The sequence below is a fragment of the Orcinus orca genome, chromosome 5, assembly GCF_937001465.1.
Source record: "Orcinus orca chromosome 5, mOrcOrc1.1, whole genome shotgun sequence".
NCBI lineage: Eukaryota > Metazoa > Chordata > Mammalia > Artiodactyla > Delphinidae > Orcinus > Orcinus orca.
In genome coordinates, this window is record NC_064563.1 from 44,521,156 (window position 1) to 44,542,874 (window position 21,719).

At 40.5% G+C, this 21,719-nt stretch overlaps 1 protein-coding gene and 1 pseudogene across 2 annotated transcripts in view; one reads left to right on the plus strand and one right to left on the minus strand.

The window, feature by feature from the left end:
* The window catches only part of SCHIP1 (schwannomin interacting protein 1), a 575,059-nt gene that overhangs the window by 393,584 nt on the left and 159,756 nt on the right, over nt 1-21,719 (plus strand). The window lies entirely within an intron of this gene.
* On the minus strand, nt 5,482-5,795 carry LOC101278599 (U6 snRNA-associated Sm-like protein LSm7; annotated as a pseudogene).

The following is a 21,719-nucleotide window of genomic DNA, read 5'->3' on the forward strand; positions in this document are numbered from 1 at the left end:
GACAGTCTGGCAAGACACCAAGTTGGAGAGGCGGTAGAGGCTTGGGCGAGTGGAGGGCTGTGGAAGCCGTTTTAAGGAATTTAGGTTCTTATCCCCCAAATAATGGGAAGGCCATTGATCAGAATAAGATAAGAAGGGAGTGACATGATCAGACTTGCCTTTTAGAATGATCGCTATGGCAGCCGTGAGAATGGAGTGGTTGGGGGTATCAGGAAGAGGTTAAATGCAGGGACACGAATTAGGACACTGTTACTAATCCAAATGAGAGATGATAGTAGACGAAACTAGATAGTACCAGTAGGGGTGAAGAAATGTGGACAAATTTTAAAGCTGCTTGGGAGGTAGAATTGACAGGATTCATTGACTTATCAGAAAAAAAGACATGAGGGAGAGGGAGTCAGGGATAATTCCAAATTTCTGGATTTAGAGGATCGTAGGTATCGTTGTTTGGATGGAGAGGCAGTTTTAAGAGAAAGAAAAAAGCTCAGTTTGGGACACATAGATTTTGAGGGAAACAAGTAAAGTTGTCCAGTGGACATTTGAATATGCATGGACCTAAAGGTCAGAGAAGAAATGAAGACCAGTCTGGAAATGGACATCTGAAAGTCACTAGCATATATGTTGTAATTAATTAAGGCCAAGAGGATGAACATGATGCCATTAGACAGTAGGTCTAATGAGGCAAGAGCCATACGTTATTTACCTCTGTATCACCAGGGTCTAATATCGTGCCTGAAACCGAGTAGGTGCTTTGATCATTTTATTGAATGAATGAATGAGTCAGTGAATGAATGTGAGTGAATAACTGAATGAACAGTGTGAAATACAACCAAGTTTAATTGAAAAAACTGAATATAAAATATTGAAAGATTAAAATTATTATGGTATTCATATGCACCAACCAAGTTTTTAGAACAACAGTACTGGAATGGATAATCTAGGGGAAAATGGTGCATAGAATAATAACCACTCTGAAGACAAATCAAATGCATTTCATCTGTACAAATTAAAGCACAGTTACAGTCCCAAAATTACCAAAGCAGATTGCAAATGCTATTTTATTATCAATATTTATACGTGTCTGTGATGGTGCAATTAAAATTTGATAATCATATTTGTCTATGCATAATGATAGCAAGAGACAGATTAAAGGGATAGTTAAAGAGAAGCAAAAGTGAGCAACCTTTAAACCTCACCTGTGGTGTCACACAGACCTCCTTTCAGCAGTGGCCTGTCATGGTGCCTTGCTTTCCATTTTCTACTTGCTCCACTCACAGATCTTAAATGTGAAGATACAGCAAAACTCCTCTTGTGTATTATAGTGGTAATTTTCTAATTATTTTCAAAGGGAACTCTTTGAATCTTTTTGTTCTTTCATTGAACATAACATTTAAATATAGGAACACAGTCTCTGGAACCAAACGCTGTCTACCAGCAAGGGAAACGGATGTTGGCTCCACTACTGAAAGACTCTGTCCCCGCTACTTTGTAAGCATGTCTCTTTTTTTTCTGTTGATTCTTTCATTTCATCAGAAAGCCTAGGAAGTACAACTGAGAGATTTTTATTTTCAATTTTGTTTCATAATCCCAGTCATTAGTACAAGGCCAAAAGATAAATCTCAAGTGAGTCGTTATCAAATGCATACACAGTAGAGGGAAAACATCCCTGCCAAAGGCAGACATGGGTGCACATTGCAATGCACCTTTTTAGTAGGTGGAGGAGCTCAGCGAAGGTTGTTCGACCTGTCTGGGCCTCAGTGATCTCATCTGTAAAGTGAGGGATTGGATTTGGTTGCTTCTAAGACCCCCTACTAGCTCTATAATTTTATTATACCCTCAGGAACATTTTACTATTTTAAACTATATAGACTTTATTAAATTTGACTTTGCTTCATCATTTTATTATATCTGTTCTCTATTAAATACCATTTTATGATATACTGACTATGTCTCCATGGCTGGTGGAAACTAAAGGGCTAGAGACATAGGATGATCATGGGGATGTGATAACACTAACCATAGTGCTTCCATTCTTTGGGTGTTTACATGGGCCAGGCATTGGCCTAGGCATTTGCTCTACCTCATTTAATCTTCACAGCAATCCCATATAGTAAGTATTAATACCTGCTTTTTATAGAAGATGAAACTTACGCTTGTATGTATTGACAACTTGGCAGCTAGAAAGTGGTACAGCTCAATTACAACCCCAGGTCTGCCTGCGTCCAGAGCCTCTGCTCTTAACCACTACGTTAGATCTGGATTTCTGGCTGGGTCACATTCTGAAGGTTGGCGTGAACCCAGTAAAACCAGGTAGCACTTGGGGAAGAGAGTTAAACGGAGCCATCGTGGGTGCTTATCCCAAAATACAGACTTGAGAGGTAAGCAAGGGAGAGAAAACTAAAATTGTGCTGGAGGATTGTTCACGCTGTGGTTGTAAGGCTACATGATAATGTCACGTCCAAGAGGAGAGGCAAGAATAGACATGGGAAAATGAACAGTTGACATGGGTGACCTGTAGAATCTTAGCAGAATTCCCTCCAAGTGTTCATCATTAAGGCCAGATACAGCAGGATCATGTGGAAATTCTCCTTTAAATAGTACTAGTGGTGGCATAAGGAAATAGAGTGAAAGTATCCATAAGACAATGGAAATGGACCCCAGGAAACAGATGGCAAGTAGTTTGTGCTCAAGAGAAGCACATTAGAGAAGCTTTCTGAATTGGTCAAAGAAGGAAAGGAGAGGTGGAGAAGATGCACTGGGCAGAGATCTCATGTGCCTGAGACTTACGACTAGGAAATACAACAGGCGTCATTGGGACTGGTGTTCTGTAATGCCAGGCCATCTTGGTTCACTTCGTGAAGCCCTCAGAGGCAACCACGCCCACTGTTTAGAAAGACTTTAATCTTAACAAAAGGTGATTTAGAACATCAAAAGTAAGTAGATTGCTTTCATCAGAAAAATGCAATTGGTTCTTATAAAATATTCTTCCTTTTTAAAAAAATTAATCTGAATCTAACCAAACCTCTATATTAGTTATCAGTTTATAGCAAATGGAGGGGATAGAGAAACAAGTTAAATGATACCACAAGGAAGTAGTCAGCCAAGTTTTATATTTTATAAAATCCAGTTTCTCCAACCACAAATGTCCCAGTTTCTCCAACAGACTAATGGCATGAAATAAGGGGAGCTAAATGGAATAAAAGATACTTAGATCTTAATTTAGAAATAAGTAATTGGTGTAAGAATACCACTTGTAGTCATTTCAAGGAAGTAATTGGACAATAGAGTACGTGTGTGTATATGGGTTTCCACTGCTCTGTTGTTTGTAATGGTGGAAATACAATGCTTCCACTGAAAAGGATGCAGTATTGAGACAGAAAAGTAAAGTAAGAGGGAGGAAAAAAAGCAGGGTACAGGCAGTATGGACCATATGCATGGTATGGTAATCAGAAAACCTAGATTTTAATGTAAGGCTAGTTCCCACTGTTAGACCTTGAGCAAATCAACCTCTCTGAGACTCTATTTCCTCATCTTAAAATAAGCTATAGTTCCTATCTCATAGAGATGCTCTGAGAATTAAATATAATAATGTGAAGCACAAAGCTTGGCAGAGTAAACACTTGCTATATCCTCCTAGAATATACACCAGGCTTTCTAGAGTGGTCATGGCTCTCTAGAGAGGAAATTATGCATTTTTTCCCTTTTCTGTTTTAGTTAGAATTTCATTGTCATTCAACTCTAAAGTTTTTGTCATTTTCATTGTAAGAATACATGTGTATATCCTTCGAAAATATTAATAAACTCTATTTCTTAGAGCACTTTTAGGTTCACAGCAAAATTGAGAAGAGAGTACAGCGTCTCCACATATCCCCTGACTACACACACATAACAAAATCCCCCACTATCAACACTGTGTCCTTTTTGAACCATGAGTTAGTTAGGTCTGATTTTTAATTTTCAAATAACTGGGAATTTTTAACAGATAATTTGATATTTAGTTGCACTGTCATCAGAGAAAATGGTTTGTATAATCTTGATTCAATAAGAATCTGTACTTAAACTTTCATTTTCCTATATAACCTAATACATGGTAAATATTTGAAAAGAAAGCATATTTTTCATATGCAGGAGTCTATATATTTTCAATATGCTCTGTCATTCTTTAACATATATTTTTAAATCCCTGACTACAACTGTGGATTTGTTCATTTTTCTTGTAATTTTTCTTGTGTTTTAAAGGTTATATAGCAGCCCTCTTAATCCTGATTGATCTTTTTTGCCTCCTGTTTTATTTTGTTATGTGAACTATTTACATAAGGTAGCACAGGAGAAGTGACAACGAGATGGGAAGGCTTCCAGCAGTGCAAGATTCAGAATGCAGAAGGGTGTAGTGGTTACTGGCATGTTCTTTGGATAAAGACTGATCTAGACTGAAGTCCAGGCTTCTCATGTCTAAGCTTCAGTGTACTCATCTGTACAATGTGGCTGATGACAATAACAGTACCCACTCCAATCCAAACTCACATCTGGTGGTGCCTTAGGCTAAAGGTCGGGGCATTGCAGAATCCTGAAAAATTTCCTAAAAGTTGTAACTGGGAAATAAATCAGTGTTGACTTGAAATAATGCATGAGCTTAAGAGGGCTTACCTACTTGTAGCAATGAAAAGGGAATTATAAAAAATCATTTCCTAGCTAAACTGAAATCCTCAGGGGGTCATTGTAGTGCCACTGGTCAGTGTTCTTGAACCCTTGGTTCATCACCAGTTTTCAGAGGCACTAGAGGAGCTGAAGAAATCCCCTGATTTCTTTTGCATTTTATCACATGCTCCACAGGCAAAGTGAAAGCTTTCCTCAGTTCTCACTTTGTGAGTAAATTCTAACTAAACCAAAGTAATTTGTTAATTCAGTCATAATATTTCTGATAACCCGAGAAACTATAATAATCTAAATAATAATAGGATTTCACTTAATGCCTGTTCTTTTTACTTTCTTACATAAATTAAGACCCTCTGTGCATCTTTTCTCCATGAAAGTACATAAAGCCAAACCTAATCTTCTCCTGACAGAACACATCCATAAAAATGAGCTTTGAAGTCTGCAGATCGCTAAAAGGAATGTTCTGCCTGGAACGGACAGTTTATAATAGTTGTGAACGTTTAACTTTCCAAAGTGTCCACAAGATTTAATAGCTTTATCCAGCTCTAAAAACAACATACCCTTCTCTGGCCCTCATTTATCTAGAGATCAGTTCAGTTTATTAGCAAATATTTGTGCTCTGCTATGTGCCAGGCACTGTTCTAGGCTTTGGGGAAACAAAAAGTGGTTAAGACATGGTCCATGGTGAAGGGAATCCTAGTCTGTTTAGTAAACAAGCAAAGCAATGAATTAATACATTCATTTTACAAAAACATAAGCTATACAAAAAGGAAAGTTCCGTTCCTACGGGTGGCCTGAGTCCTGGGGGAGGGGCGGCCCCGGCCGCTAGGCATCTTGCTGCTGGATGAAGGGTTGGGGATGGCTTTCATACCGTCCTGCGGGCAGATGAGCACCACAGAGGTGCCCCTGCACACCACCAGGCCCAGCTGCCGGGTGTCCTCTGTGAGCTCGTATTGGTCGTCATGGTCTCTCATGTACTCAATGGTGCCGTCCAGCACGAGGCTGAGCAGCGGGTCAAACCCTCTCAGGATTCCACTGGCTTCTTGGCCTCCTTAGAACTTCACTAGGATCGTCTTGTCAGTGTATTTGGACAGGTCCAAGATGCTCTCCTTCTTTTTCTTCTCTTTGTCCGCCATCTTGCCCAGCCGCGTCGCTGCCTATCTAGGTTTATATCAGAGGTTGAAAACAGGTAAACTGAAGACATTTGACCCACGTGGCATTTTTGGTTTTAATCCAGAAATTTCAAATAGAAATATGAGTTTTGGGGTTGTCGGGAAGAGTCAACAAATGTGAAAGAATGGCACTTTGGACTAACTTTCCTGTATGGCTGCTGTTAACCAGAATTAAGAAGCCCTGCTCCCTTTAGAAGGGACACATACTCCCTCAGGCCAGCCTGCTTCACATACTTGGGTTACCTGTCTGGCTGCCGGAGGAAGGAAGCCTGTGACCTTGATCTTTACCAAATAATCACAAACAAGGTGGTTTGCTGAGTATCAGTGATCACTCGCACAGCACTTATAATCTGTGCTTTGATACTTCTTTGTAATCTAAAGATAAGATTCTAAATTAAATTATTTTTAAAAATACAAACCCCAGCATCGTTAGTAATGCTGCAGGAGACCCTCAGCAGCCAGGAATGATCTGGAGGTTTCTCTGACTAAAAGATAAAGGTTCTAAATATATAAAACTATCTACAGTGAACTGGACCAGATTACTCTATAAAAGAGTAGTTCCTGAACTGATTTTGTTCAAAATGGCAACATACATGTTTATAATGTTTTTGAGATCTTTTCAGCAAATAACCTATAAGTGTCGTACATGGGTAAGGAAAAACATAATTGCTGTTAAGCAGAGAACATCTGTAAAGTAATGGCCCATGTAGTCATAACCTAATTTGAAACGTGTGGGGCAGAGCTCTCTATATCTGAGAGAGCCAGTCATTAAGAGCAAGAAGCTAAGCTGAATTCTACAAAGAAAAAAAATGCACTCTGAAAATAAGTTGCCCAGCTTCCTCCTAGCAGGTGAATTTAGAAACTGATGTTAGTTTCTGATTAAAATTTTCGGAAAATGAGTACAGCGTTTGAAAGTGCAATTGCATTCCTGCCCTTAATTTTCCGAAGTTCAACCACATGAATTTAATTATACATGGTTTATACATTTTAAAAGTTTAAAAATGTTGTTTCCAGTTCAATGAAAGGATTATTTTCTAAACCAAAGTATAACAAGAGTTTGTGATAATCTCTTGAAACAAGTAGACTTATTAATTAGGCTTGTTAAAGCCAGTCAATGATACCATTTTTCTTGCATTTCCATTTATCAGTATAAGAGTGACAGTTCTTTCTTAAACAATTGTCAGTATAGGGCTTTCCTGGTGGCGCAGTGGTTGGGAGTCCACCTGCCGATGCAGGGGACGCGGGTTTGTGCCCCGGTCTGGGAAGATTCCCACGTGCCGCGGAGCGGCTGCGCCCGTGAGCCATGGCCGCTGAGCCTGCGCGTCCGGAGCCTGTGCTCCGCAACGGGAGAGGCCACAACAGTGAGAGGCCCGAGTACCGCAAAAACAAAAAAAAAACAATTGTCAGTATAATTGACAAACTACATGCATTTATTCTTCATCTGTTTGCCATTCTCTGAGTGCTGAGGTGTAAAGGAGGAGGCGTTTGTTTGGGACCTTGAGTTGAATTCATACCTCTGATCTTAATTCAGCCAATGATTATAAGCCAGTGTAGTACCTTTCTGCCTGGACTGGAGAGGGAAAGGAGGATCATTCATAAAGAATCAAATGATTTAAGAATTTGAGCTTCAGTATCAAGTAAAGTTCCAGGGTGCTTATAGTCTGAACGACTAAAAACCTTATTCCACTAACCATTTGCATTGAAGGAAGTTGGTTTTCAAAATCTTCTTCTATAAATGTTCTCTTTCCCTAATCATTTCCCCCTGATTAACCTAAGAACACATGGCAGAGGAAAAATCACGTCAAAGCTTGGCAGTAAAGTTACATTTGCCATTAGCTTGGGATGGATTTCACCCAAGATTTGGAGCTGACCTACCATAGAGATATGGGTAAATTATGTCACAGAAGAACTGCAGGACTGAACTAGAGGTCCCACAGCAGGACCTTTCACAATATTTTACAAAAATTGGATTCTCGAGCAATCTTGCTACTGGAGCCAACCCCTGGCACATCTCTGCTTTCGTGTTCCTAGCATTTCTGAGGCACCAGTGTCCCCCAATATAATGCACTTCTCCAGCATGCTTTTGAATGGCATCCACTTACACAGTCAGGGTTTTATTCCTTTTTTTTTTTTTTTTTTTTTTTTGCGGTATGCGGGCCTCTCACTGTTGTGGCCTCTCCCGTTGCGGAGCACAGGCTCCGGACGCGCAGGCTCAGCGGCCATGGCTCACGGGCCCAGCCGCTCCGCAGCATGTGGGATCTTCCCGGACCAGGGCACGAACCCGTGTCCCCTGCATCGGCAAGCGGACTCTCAACCACTGCGCCACCAGGGAAACCCCCTTTTTTTTTTTTTGGCTGAGTTGGGTCTTCGTTGCTGCACATGGGCTTTCTCTAGTTGCAGCGAGCAGGGGCTACTCTTCATTGCGGTGCGCAGGCTTCTCATTGCGGTGGCTTCTCTTTGTTGTGGAGCACGGGCTGTAGGCGCACGGGCTCTAGTAGTTGTGGCACGTGGCCTCAGTAGTTGTGGCTCGCAGGCTCTGGAGCTCAGGCTAAGCAGTTGTGGCGCATGGGCTTTGCTGCTCCGTGGCATGTGGGATCTTCCCGGACCAGGGCTCAAACCTGTGTCCCCTGCATTGGCCGACAGATACTTAACCACTGTGCCACCAGGGAAGCCCAGGCGTTTTATTCTTAAGAAAGAAAGAACACAGGAATTCAGAGAACTTGAGTTCTTTCTTGTGTGTTGGCCTGTATTTGGACAAAAACCATTCTACTCGGTCTAAATCCAAACAAATTGTCATTCTCCAAACATACTCTTGCGGCTCTTGCCTGTGTTTTTCTCATGTTCTAAAGTATCTAAAGAAGTTTCTCACTTCTTAAGCTCCCACTCATCCCTACAAGTAAAGCCTAGCTTCACCTCCTCTGGGAAGTCCTCCATGACGCCCTCTCCCAAGGCCTTCTTTGTCTGCATCAAATAACATTAAATACAATGTAAGGTAATTATTGTTTTATCTGCCTATCTGTCTGCTGTACAGTGGGTACGGGTGACATGTCTTTCCTATATACTTAGTGCCAAAGGTTGACCTGGGGCTCATAAAACATGCTGAATGAATAACTGAATGAATGAATATACCCATACTAAAATCTCACTAGAATGTTATTTCATTAGAATAAAGACTGCCCTGTTTGTTGCCAGTCAGTATATTGATTCCTATGATTTCCAGACACCTCCTTTTTAAATCAGGAAAGTGGAAAAGCAAGTTCCCTGCCACCTAGCAGTAGCTTAATAAATATTTCTTGAATGAATGAACATTTTTTAATGAGAAGCTATTTTTTGTATTAGGCAATTCTGTTGGAAATTAAAATGAGAATTTCCTTTACAGAAAATCATCTTTCTTCAACACCATTTAAAAAATTTGCATCCTGTTCTTGAGGCTAAAAGGATCAATGGCACAAGTACAGCTAGGGCTTAGCAGCAATACAATTGTAACAGGATAATGTCTTTAAAAATTAATTTTGTGCCTTTCTTTTCCCAACCTTCTTTTATTTGACCACATTGCCTCAAAGAGAGCAGGATGATTAGGTTGAGAATAAAAGAGAAGAATGGTACATGTTCCGCTTCGCAGCTCTGAAGCAGGATTTTGCGAATAAAAGGGACTTCTTGAGAGAGCCCAGAGATCATGACATGGAAACGGAAAGAGATTAGATGAAGGGCCAAACCACCAGCCCCCATGATGACAGCACTTAGGGACAGGGAATGGAAGAGAAAAGGACCTGACCTGGGGTACCTGTGAAGTACCACAGGGAAGAGGCTTGGTGGAGGTGAAGATAGGCAACATCAGAAGATTCCCCAGCACTGCTGGAGTTCAGCACCAGGGGGAATCTGAGACTACTAGTCACCACTTGAAAGAACACTGCACAAGGCATAGGCCAAAGAGCTACTTTGCTAATCCTTCTATCAATAGGTGTCCTCATGTCACCTGTGGATTTTCCAACCTAAGAACATTTACTTGTATCTCAAGTCTTTTCTGAATTCCATCCATACCGCCCCATGTAAATAATCCCCATTTTTTATTGCCCAGGATACCTGTAAGCCTCCTACCAGTCCCTTAATAGGGTGAATGAGAATCCTTGGCCTCCAGTGATGCTGGAGAATAGAGTGGCATGGAAGAGAGGGGCCCAGCGCAGGTACTTGGGGGCCACTGGACAGTGATTAGATAATTACCTTTATTACAATTTTAAATAGAAGTTGAAAATTTCTTCAAACTCTATATCAATCATAGATAAGATTAGCATCTTACTTTAGAGTCTAATAAGTCTGGTCAGAACACACACAAAGTTAGGATCTTTATCCTGAGTACTGAACATGACGAGCACACATTCCAGAGAATGTGGACAGATGATCGTACGAGGATTGTCCCAGGTACTGGACACATGCAGCCCGAAGAAGACAAGACTTGGATGAAGGCCTTTTTGTGTGTAAGGAAAACTGGAGTTCATTAGTATGCTCCCCTGAACAATGGCACTAGCAGTCAGAGTGGTCCAAAGTTGTTTCAAGAACAGTTGGTTGACCAGTTGGTTAGAGTGATTCCATGGGACTTCTGATGGGTGAGTGGAATAATTAGCAGCTGGGGTGACTTCTGACTCTGAGAATCTATAAGTCTGTAAAGTAAAGATAAAAAGTCTTATTAAATCAACCAATAAACATTTATTGATCACTCACTATATGTTAGGCACTGTGTTCTAAACGCTGGAGATGTAATGGGGCAAAATGACATGCAGCTTACGGTTTAGGGGAGAGAAGCCAGACATTGATCAAATAATTAAACAGATATAAATTTCAGTGGTGACAAGTGTTACAAATAAGAAATCCATGGTGCTATGAAAGCTTTCATGAGGGCAAGAAGGTGAGGATGGCTCCCGGAGAATATGACTCTTGATTAGAGATCAAGGATGTGTAGGAGTTATCCAGGACAGGAGGGAAGGGCAGAGCAGCCAAGGTCATTGGAAAAGAGCAGCCCTGTCTTTCCATTTCCTGGTGGAAAGCAATATGCCTCATTGAGAGACAATATGGCCTAATTATTAAAAGATAGACTTGAATTCCATATCTTTCACTCATGAGTTGTGTGTCCTTGAACAAGTTATTTAGGCTTTCTGCACCTAAGGGTTCTTACCTGTCAAATTAGGAAAATATCTATCTCACAGCGTCGTTGGCTAAGGTAAATGAAATAATGAATATAAAATGCTTAACCCAAGCCTAATACGTAGTGTTTTTTAAAATTTGTCTATAATCCATAAATAGACATGATGTGACAATGACAATTTATTCATTGAAGGCAAAACATAAGCCTTTTCAACTGCAAACCAGTATATTCTGGGACATTAAGTATCCCAGTGTTGAGGCTGGGAGCACCAAACCATTAAAGGTAGAGAGAGTGTGAACCATGGTCCACAAACTTGTTATGAAAGAAATCTCACAATTCTTCCTTTTTCTTTGAATCTAATTAAATCTTATTCTTTACCCAGGTCAAGAAATTTTTTGGCTAGATCAAAGAGTTCAATCTCAGTTGTGATTGGATTCCTTCCCCCTCCCTAATCTTCAGTCTGTCAAGGTTATTAGTGATTAATTCATTGACAGAGATAGCTTCACCATTGAAGGCAGGCACCTCAACTGACCAAGGTCTCTGTCCATTTCCTCATCTGGGCGTGGTGGTGGTAGTGGTGCTTCTTCCTCTTCTTCTCCCCATGCCTCATGAGGGAGGGGTTGTGCACAAAAGCATGATTATTCTTACACCTCTTTTCTCCCATTCCCTCCATCTTCTGCCAGTGCCTCCAGTGACCCCAACTGGAAACCAAAGAACAAGGGAGCCTGGTAATGTAATCCTCAAGGGCTGGGCTTCTCCGGCACAGAGTAGGTTAGAAGAGGGCAGATAGTGGATGGAAGCAGGGGAAGGGTGATGGTAAGTGTAGTGTAGTCATCTGTGATGAACATTTATGCCATCAAAAGAGATTAGCTAGTTTTGAAAAGAAAAAAGCATAGAAATGAAGAAACGATTAGTAGTTTTTATGGGTGGGGTTGGGAGGGAAGGGGCTGTCTATAAAAGGGCAGCACGAGGGATTCTTGTGGTGATGGAAATGTTCTGTATCTTGACTGTATTGATGCCAATATCCTAGATGTGATATTGTACTATAGTTTTGTACGACACTACCATTGGGGGAAACCAGGTAAAAGGTACACAGGATCACTAATATTATTCTTAAAACAGCATGTGAATTATCTCAAAATAAAATGTTCAATTAAAAAAAGAAAAAGCAGGTTAGCTTAAGATCAGATGCTAGATGTTTTCTGGCCTTACATCATCAAAGGAAGTGTAATTATTTGCTTCCCCAAAAGACTGAGTATTGCATTTGGTTTACACAGAAATCTGTAGCTCCTGGGATTTTTACTCAGTAATAGTCACAGAACAAATTGCTTTTTGCTAAAAGGTGCCTCATTCTTCAGCTTGATCACATCTTTAGAATATTCGCTAGATTGCAAAATCCCAAGCACACCCATGAATAGCCTAGGTCTGTTAAGACATAGGCAGAAATACATGCTTGAGCACACAAAAGCAGAGAGGACTGAGGAACAGGGGTCTAGTAGACATAACACAACGAACAGAGTAGGAAAAGTGAACGCACTTTATTTAAATATTTATTCTCCATCATATTACAACAAGGATTTAAAATGGGTTTCAAACATAATACAATAGGATTTTTCTTAATATGTGAAGAAATGTGGGTGAAAAGAAAACCAATGAGTAACAATGAGACACGGTCAGGGGTGGGGTTAATACACAACATACAAGTATGATGTCACGTACGCTATGAGAAGTCAACGACTCAGGTGGCCTTTGGCCCTGCCTTTCTGACAGCCAGTGCAGAAAGCAAAACCTGATCTATTACATGCTTTTAAGGTAAAATTTGACTTGAAGGAAACCTCTTTGCTGTGTTGTCACAGAGGTGACATTACAGTTTATTCAACACCCTTAGGGTTAATAGAACAACTAGTTTCATAGTTCAATAAAAACAGTTCTCTCAGGGGCCTAAATGATGCAGTTTAGATGTACAGCATTCTGGCTTTGATTTGGGGGGCATTTTGGAGTATATTCGAAATGGAAGAGTTATATCCTTTAAGAAATAAAAAAAATCGTTTTCAGCCAATCTGTAGCTAAGGATTAGTGAAGTGGCAAACTAAAATTCCTATAGGGTCCAGGAAGGTAAAATAACTAAGAAAAGTGAGACATCTCTTAAACACACACACACACGTACTACAAATACAGTGAAAATGGCCTCCAGTTGGGGAGTTCACTAAGATGTGGTGAGATCTAGGCAACCTACAGGCCACTGCTCATTGCCAGTCTACTGTTACCATAACCAAAATCAGGGCTGGATGTTATCAGAGCTCCTCTTTTTCCTGTATATTCGTCAGAGTTCTGTTACAGAAAACAGAAACCACTCTAGCTATTGTAAGCACGAAGGGCAAAGGGCTTCAAACAGGGAATTAGGTGCTTAGAGTGTGTTAAGGCTGGGCCTCCAGGGCTGACCACCAGAAGAACAATGAAGAACCCATCCCCCAAGGAGGCTGCCAACTCTGCCTCAGTCAGGAAGATGGGAAACAGTTCAGTTTCCCCTGAACTGTTAGCTCTAGGAACAGGCTGGAGATTAGGTAGCTACTGATGCTGTCACTGCTGGCTCCAGAGCCATACCTCACCTTTTAAGTCCATGCTGGCAACAAAAATAGCGACCAACAGCTAAAAGATGCTACTGATCTCACCCGTTGGTCCCCACAAAGCTGCTGTCAGGGATGCTGCTACAGAAAAACCCAAAGCATCCTTGACGGGCCTGCCACCAGGGGCCACTGGGACCTCCGCCTTTTACATCTCCCCTGAGTGCATCTGATTGGTCTAAGCTAAAGGTCACTTCCAGATGCCCAGTTTAGAAATGTCATTTTTAGCTGCCCAGTCTCTGGGGGTAGGGAGGGGTGTGTGGAATGCATGCGGAGCAGCAATCTATCTTATCCACCACAATGTATTTTTATGCAAAAATCACCTGAGCTTTTAAATGCTGGTAATTAAATCAGTTTTTAATAAAAATTAACAGGCAGACCAGTAATGTGGGAGTTGATCAAATACATCTGTTAACAGATTCAGCTTCATGGCAAGTAACCAGCGGGTAGTGTTTGGTCCGCTTCAGCACATGGAAGAAGAGAAGATTAAGCCCTGCCCCCTCCCCATCAGCCGATATATGAATAACAGTTTGTATGGTGCTGGGCTATATTCAAAGCACTTAAAATGTATTTATTACAAATGTAGTAAATGCTTGAAAAAACAATATTCTACCAACACATAAGTTCATACAGTAGAAGTTAGTTTTTCTTTGCTCACTTCCCGCTGTCACTCCCCAGATGTAACTTCAGGTAGCATTGTGAAATAAATCAGACTTCACCATGTTTGAAGTTGACTCTTCTAGAAGCACCCTTTGTTTCAAGTGGTCTACCAAGAGAAAGCTAGAATCAAGTGTTTGAAGCGTTTGGACTCATGTGAGAATCTATCCAACACATATTTGGGGGTTTAATTAGGCTCGTGAGTCTATTGACTAAGGAATGGGCTTACTGCTAAAAGCAGAGTTCATATTCAGTCTGGGAACAAATATAATTTCCTATAACATATTTTATAGCTAAGTGAACAAATACCATTTCCTGTATCAGACATGTTTTACAAGCTTTGTGGAAATCTCGGACTTTGTGGTTAATGGTCATATTTATTGCTAATATTTGAAAATCTTAGTGTCGTCCTCTTCTCAGTAAACATGAAAAGACAGGAGTATAATATATTATGTTCTAAAACACCGTAGGCAAATATTTAAATTCAAATTAGACCTTTGTTCCCCTCTGTTGTCTTTCAACAATGTTCCTCGTTTATTGTGCTCCTGTTTTCACCAGAAAGTAAATATTCTCTAACCTTCTCTTTCTTGTCTTATGGAAAAGAGTAATAATCAGCACTTCTCAAAGTACTCGGGTCAACAAGACATTTCCTTCTCAGGGCATCTCATCAAATCCATAGTGATCTATCATTTTATTTGCATTTAGCCAAGGTCAAATTAAGCTTCTGAGTATTATATCCACAACTGTGTGACATATACACTTAAGCATTTATAAGATATATATTCTGTGTGTATGTATAGAGAGAGACCTGTGTGTACATGCAATGCACGTTTGTATGCATATCATTTTTTTCAAGCACTTTCACATATTTCACAAAGATCCCACTTTCAAATACCATCACATCCAGGGTTAGGGTTTCAACATAAAAATGGGGGGAAGGGTGGAGATAGGTACACAAACATTCAGTCCCCTTAACATGAATTTAGTCCATAGCACTTTCTTTCTTTATAAATGTAAATATTTAAAAATTAAGATATACTGGGGCTTCCCTGGTGGCGCAGTGGTTAAGAGTCCGCCTGCCGGTGCAGGGGACACGGGTTCGTGCCCCGGTCCGGGAAGATCCCACATGCCGCGGAGCGGCTGGGCCCGTGAGCCATGGCTGCTGAGCCTGCATGTCCGGAGCCTGTGCTCGCAATGGGAGAGGCCACAACAGTGAGAGGTCCGCATACCGCAAAAAAAAAAAAAATTAAGATATACTGTTTATTCTCTTTACGTGTTCTTTTCCTCTAGAAATAGAAATATATCACAAATATATTTCCATGTCATTAAAGAGTCTTCTATAAGAACATTTTTAATGATTATCTCGCTGCATGGTGTCACAGTTTACATCATATCCTGGGTTGGGCTTTTAAGGGATTCCTATCCTTCACCATTCTAGATATGCTATGCTGATTTAATTTCCTGTCTCTTATGGAGCATGGCGCACCTAACCCTCACCCCACAAACAGCCCCTGGAAGAAGTAACCCTGTACATCCTATGACAGTTCTCTTCCCAGACCAACAATAGTTGATTGGATGAAGTCAGTCAATCTATTGGCACTCAGCAATCAGTCCAAATCAATCAAGAATTTTAACTAAGAGAAGCAGAAAACGCAGAAGAGAATAGACATTTCAAATGCTTTCATTTGAAAGCCTTGCATGCCTTGCAACCTAATACTTGCAACCAAAAGAAGCTAGACTAAAAAAACTGTGGCAAAGCTCAAGGCTGAATCTTTCTTTTTTAACTGATTCATGCTTATTTCATAGAATAATGCTTAGAAGTGGGATGCTAGCTCAACTTTATATATTTAAAAAAATTTTTTTGACTTAATATTGCCAAATTGCTCTCTAGAAATGTTAAATCAGTTTATTCTCTTTCCAACCATCACTAAAGATTCGTTTTTCGATTTTATTTCCAAAATCGTATCTCACTGTTTTAAGTTGCACATTTAAACTTAAAATAAGTTCCAAGTGAGCTTTAATATTTTCTGTGGGCATTAGCCATTTGTATTTCTTCTTTCATGAATTGCCGTTAGTGATCATTTGCCTGGTTTTTTCTGAAATAATCATATTTTTCTTATTGATTTAAAATAACTCTTTATATGTTACAGACTTTAATCTTGATCAGGATCCTTTTCATTGTGAGCTAGTGGGAATTAGAAGGAAGGCAGAAAAAGATGGATCAAGGATTTGGGTGAGGGTCAGCAGCCAAAAGAGGGTCAGGTCAGGGGACGCTCCACCTCCTGACTCTCCTTTCTTTTCCCTAGTTGTGTCTTAAATGTGGAATACAGGTGTTGCTGGATACTCACAGAGACTTTCAAAGGGGTATATAAACAGAGAGATCTTTAAGTCCAGATCCTCACATTTCATATAACTTGTTCCTTAAATCGACTGCCTGAGAGCTCCTTTCCTACCTCAATTTTCCAATAGTGCTTTTCCTATTTAGAAAATCTCATTAAGGTGATTTGCACTAGTTCACGCATATTGGGAGACATTGCTATAACTACCTTTATTCCCAGCTATGTGAACAAAATTTCTCAGTGTTTTTACTGAGATGCATTTTCAAAAATTAAAAATTATTTTTCTTAAGAATGGCCTATCAAAAGTTGTAATATAGGGGCTTCCCTGGTGGCTTAGTGGTTAGGAGTCCGCCTGCCAATGCAGGGGACACGGGTTCGAGCCCCGGTCTGGGAGGATCCCACATGCCGCGGAGCAACTAAGCCTGTGCACCACAACTACTGAGCCTGCACTCTAGAGCCCGTGAGCCACAACTACTGAGCCCACGTGCCACAACTACTGAAGCCCACGAGCCTAGAGCCCGTGCTCCACAACAAGAGAAGCCACCGCAATGAGAAGCCTGAGCAGCGCAAGGAAGAGTGGCCCCCACTCGCCGCAACTGGAGAAAGCCCGTGCGCAGCAACGAAGACCCAGTACAGCCAAAAATAGATTAAAAAAAAAAAGTTGTAATATATCCATGCTGTTTTGATCAGTTACGGCATATATTGATCAGGATAGTTTAAGCTACCTTACAGTAACTAATAAACCTAAAACGTCAATGGCTTACCCAACAAAAGTGTATTGCTAATTTTTATATCACAGTCTGGTGAGGACAAGGAGGCTCTTTTGGGGGACTCTCCTCCAAGGGGGCCTTAGATAACTCTGCTTCCATCTTGCATCTTTGCCATCTCAGAGTTTCCAGCTTCCAACAGCGAGAGAGAGAGAGAGAGAAGGAGAACTAGAGCTCAACTCACTGTGAACTAGGACAGGAAACAATACATCACTTCTGTTCAGACTCCCAAAGGGACACTGAGAAATATAAACTTCCTGTACCTCCAAGAAGATAAAAGGATGTGGTGAACACAGCATTATTTCTGCCACAGATATTCCCAATAATGATTGTAATGATGACTCAATCCAGGTGAAATTTTTTTAGCAGTTAGAACCTTATGACCAGAGGTAAGAAAAAAAATGCTCTAATTTCACCTTATTTTTATAGAGAAGTATGAAATGGGAAATAGTTAAATACTCTTAATCACAAAAAGACATTTTACTAGGATAAAATTTGGTAAATGAATAGAAACAAAAATACAAGGGGAAAACGAAAAGATGTAAAATTTGCAACTCTTACCCAGTGGATGATAGCAGGTATCAATTTGCTGTAGTATTTATTCCATTCCATTCCATTGGATTTATTATTATTATTTATTTATTATGATGAGTTAAGTAACAGTATCACTTTAAAAAGCCGATACTGACAACAGACCATAAATTATATCCTTTGCCACTGTTCAAGATTTTGATGAAATGTTTTAACATTACAACATAAAACTGAAGGAGGGTGCATAGTTTTTCAAAATTCCATTAGGAGATAGTGAACAAAAGCATTGCAGCCCAGTGTCCTATCCTATCTTTAAGGAAACACCCACCCAGTTTGATTTCTTTCTTAAAAAACTAAGAAAGAAAAATACACTGTAATGGAACTGCTTCTGTTGCACTAGACTTGCAGACGCCATGAGCTGCAAACCACAGTAGTTTATGACACCAACTTCCCAGGAAGTCCAGGGATAGAGAGTGCCAGGTACAGAAACATATTTCTTGGCAGAGTTCACATGTCAGGGTAACAACCAGACCCACAGTCAGCCACGCCCTGCTTAGCTTTGCGGTCAAGGTCAAGCTACCTTAGGATTTAAGTCTTCCGCCCAGGAGTCGGTGAATTCTTACTGCCTTGTTCATCAGCTGGTCATATTCATCCACTCTCCCAGCTAAATAAACATCCCGCCACTTTATAGAAGAATCTAAAGCAGCCTGTCTTTTTGACTGTGGAAGATGGCAGTTTTAGACAGGGTTCTAGCTCTCCTTCCTAAAAAGGCCCATTGACCTTTATTGCAAGTGAAATAGCTTATGGAAACAGTAAATGGCTAACCTCACTATACCATAAAATAGAGCTCCCTACAGACTCTTCTCTCTCAGCTCTGGCGAGAAGCCTGTAATAGAACTCATAAAAGCCTCCGTGCCATTCCCCAGGTGCAACCCTTACAGAAGTACAAATAGGAAGTTTCCAAAATTGCTTGAAGAGAAGATAGTCTAAGAATAATGCCAACTATTTAGCAGATGTTTCTTGACCGGAATTTTGAGATCACTTTCTTTTTTGCATTTGCTCTTTAACTAGTGTAAGTGACAACTGACAACATACTGGAAACATAGGAGAGGAAGCTTATATTAAAAGGCAATTGAGAATGCCATCTCATTTGGAGATTAAAAAGATAAATTCTACTCTCTGAACCAATGAAGTTAAAAGTCATAAAATAGAAACTTTTGTCAGGTTTCAAAAAATAAATAAATACCTGATTCTAAAATATTGATTGAGGGCTTCCCTGGTGGCGCAGTGGTTGAGAGTCCGCCTGCCGATGCAGGGGACACGGGTTCGTGCCCCAGTCCGGGAAGATCCCACATGCAGCGGAGTGGCTGGGCCCGTGAGCCATGGCCGCTGGGCCTGCGCGTCCGGAGCCTGTGCTCCGCAACGGGAGAGGCCACAACACGCGGGCAAAAAAAAAAAAAAAAAAGTCAAGAATTCAGAAAGTCCTTTTCTGACCAACACACAGTCATCCCCTTCACATATCTTATTTTATTTTCACTATGGAGTTTATCACTACCTGACATTTTCTCCTTTATTTCTTTATTGGTCTCTCTCCCCATGAGAATGTAAGCTCCATGATTATTGAGACTTTGCCCATTTTGTCCACAGCTATAGCCCCAGGGTTCTGAACACAGCCCAGCATGTCGTAGACTTTCAGCACATTTTGTCAAAGAATGAGTAAATTCCCAAGCCTGAGAAGGAGCATGGACTCATAAGGGGCAGAAATTGAAAACCCAAATACAAATAATATTCATTTATGTATTCATTAAAAAAGAGAACAAACAAAGCAATAAGACACAAAGAATTGAAGGATCTTATGGAAAGGATCAAGTTTCCTAGAGGAACTAATGATATTGGGCTTCAATTCCCTGGGCTAGTGTGGGGCTGGGGGACAGGGCAAAGTGTGAAGTATACACAGAGAATATTGGTTCCATGCCTATAACTTTATATGAAAAGAAGGATTGCTAGCAAAGACTTTATGATAGTCAACCAATTATTAAGCCTTTGTTCAGTATATTTCCTGTACCCTATATCATGTGTTAGTCAGTCCTTCCTAAATATGGGTGTCCAGATGATTCCTGGTTCTGCCCTCTCAGCTTAGGTCACACCCATAGCATCACCAAATAAAAAACCGAGTCTTTAAAAGGAAGGCAATCTATAATCTAAGAGTAATTTAAAGAGGCCTCCACCTGGTATGAGCTCCCAAGAGCACACTTTAAGTATGTAATCTACATGATTTCAGGTTATGCTGTGATTGTCTTGCTAGGGCCTTAGGGACAGACCATATGCCTGTGGATGGGTGCATGAACACTTCCTAGAAGGGAATGAATCTTTCTTTTCACTGTCGTTCTAGAAGTTATCAATACTGCACAGAGAATAAGGGCTCTGGAAGTGGGCCTTACACTTGGGTCAGAGATTATCTTTCTCCTCTTTTATGGGGGTGGGTGGGTAGTCATATTGTCCAAACTCCAGGAAGTAGAGGTTCTCTTGGCATCTGGAGGCAGGTACCCAGCCCCAAAGGGGACCCTAAGGCCAGTCCGGGATGTGCTGTTCTATTTCTCTTGCATTCACTTCCAACTTTCAGTAATGTCTTCTTGTATTTTACCCTGGTGTTAAGTGTCTTGGAGATAGAGGGGGGAATCTGTCCCACATTGGTTGGAGTGACAGAAGGGAGAAGAGCTCCCCTTCCCTGTTACCCGCAGTGAGGCTGTCATGGGGTGAGCTGAGATGGTCACCAGCAGAGGACAGCTGAGTTCAGAAGCATCTTGTGAAGGTCACTTGTAGTAGTGACAGCTGGGTCGAGAGAACAAAAGGAGGCTCTGCCTACCTTGCTTATGCTTGAGATGGCTTCTGAAAGCATCTGGAAACCTGGAGGAATAGCTGAGGGACAATTAGATGAAGAATTATCCCTGGCAGTCAGTTTAGTCACTAAAATTAATAAACTTGTTCCAGATAAATTCTTAGTAAAATTGAAATTTCATACATAACTTTTTTTTAACATCTTTATTGGAGTATAATTGCTTTACAATGGTGTGTTAGTTTCTGCTTTATAACAAAGTGTATCAGCTAGATGTATACATATATCCCCATATTCCCTCCCTCTTGCATCTCCCTCCCACCCTCCCTATCCCACCCCTCTAGGTGGTCGCAAAGCACCGAGCTATGCGGCTGCTTCCCACTAGCTATCGGTTTTACGTTTGGTAGTGTATATATGTCCATGCCACTCTCTCACTTTGTCCCAGCTTACCCTTCCCCCTCCCCATGTCCTCAGGTCCATTCTATAGTAGGTCTTCGTCTTTACTCCCGTCCTGCCCCTAGGTTCTTCATGACCATTTTTTTTTTCTTAGATTCCATATATATGTGTTAGCATACGGTATTTGTTTTTCTCTTTCTGACTTACTTCACTCTGTATGACAGACTCTACTAAGGAATTATCCATTCTAATTTTTTTCCAAGGCAGCATCTTGCTTAATAGTGAAATACAAGGTTTCCCTTTAAAGTGAAGAAAACACAACATTGGTAACGTATTTCACATATAATATTGTTCAAGTACTACCCAATTGGATAAGAGAAAAAAATATATAAATAATTGAAAAGGATGAGCCCCAGTGATAACTATTTATAGATGATATAATCACATAGCTAAAAGCGAGCCACATGGAAAACTACTGGAAATGATAAGATAATCCAGGAAAACTGGTTATAAAATGCAATAATCTATAACCAGTAACTTTTCTACATAAAAACAAGTCAGAAAATGTAATGAAAAAAATTCCCATTTACAAGAGTGCTCA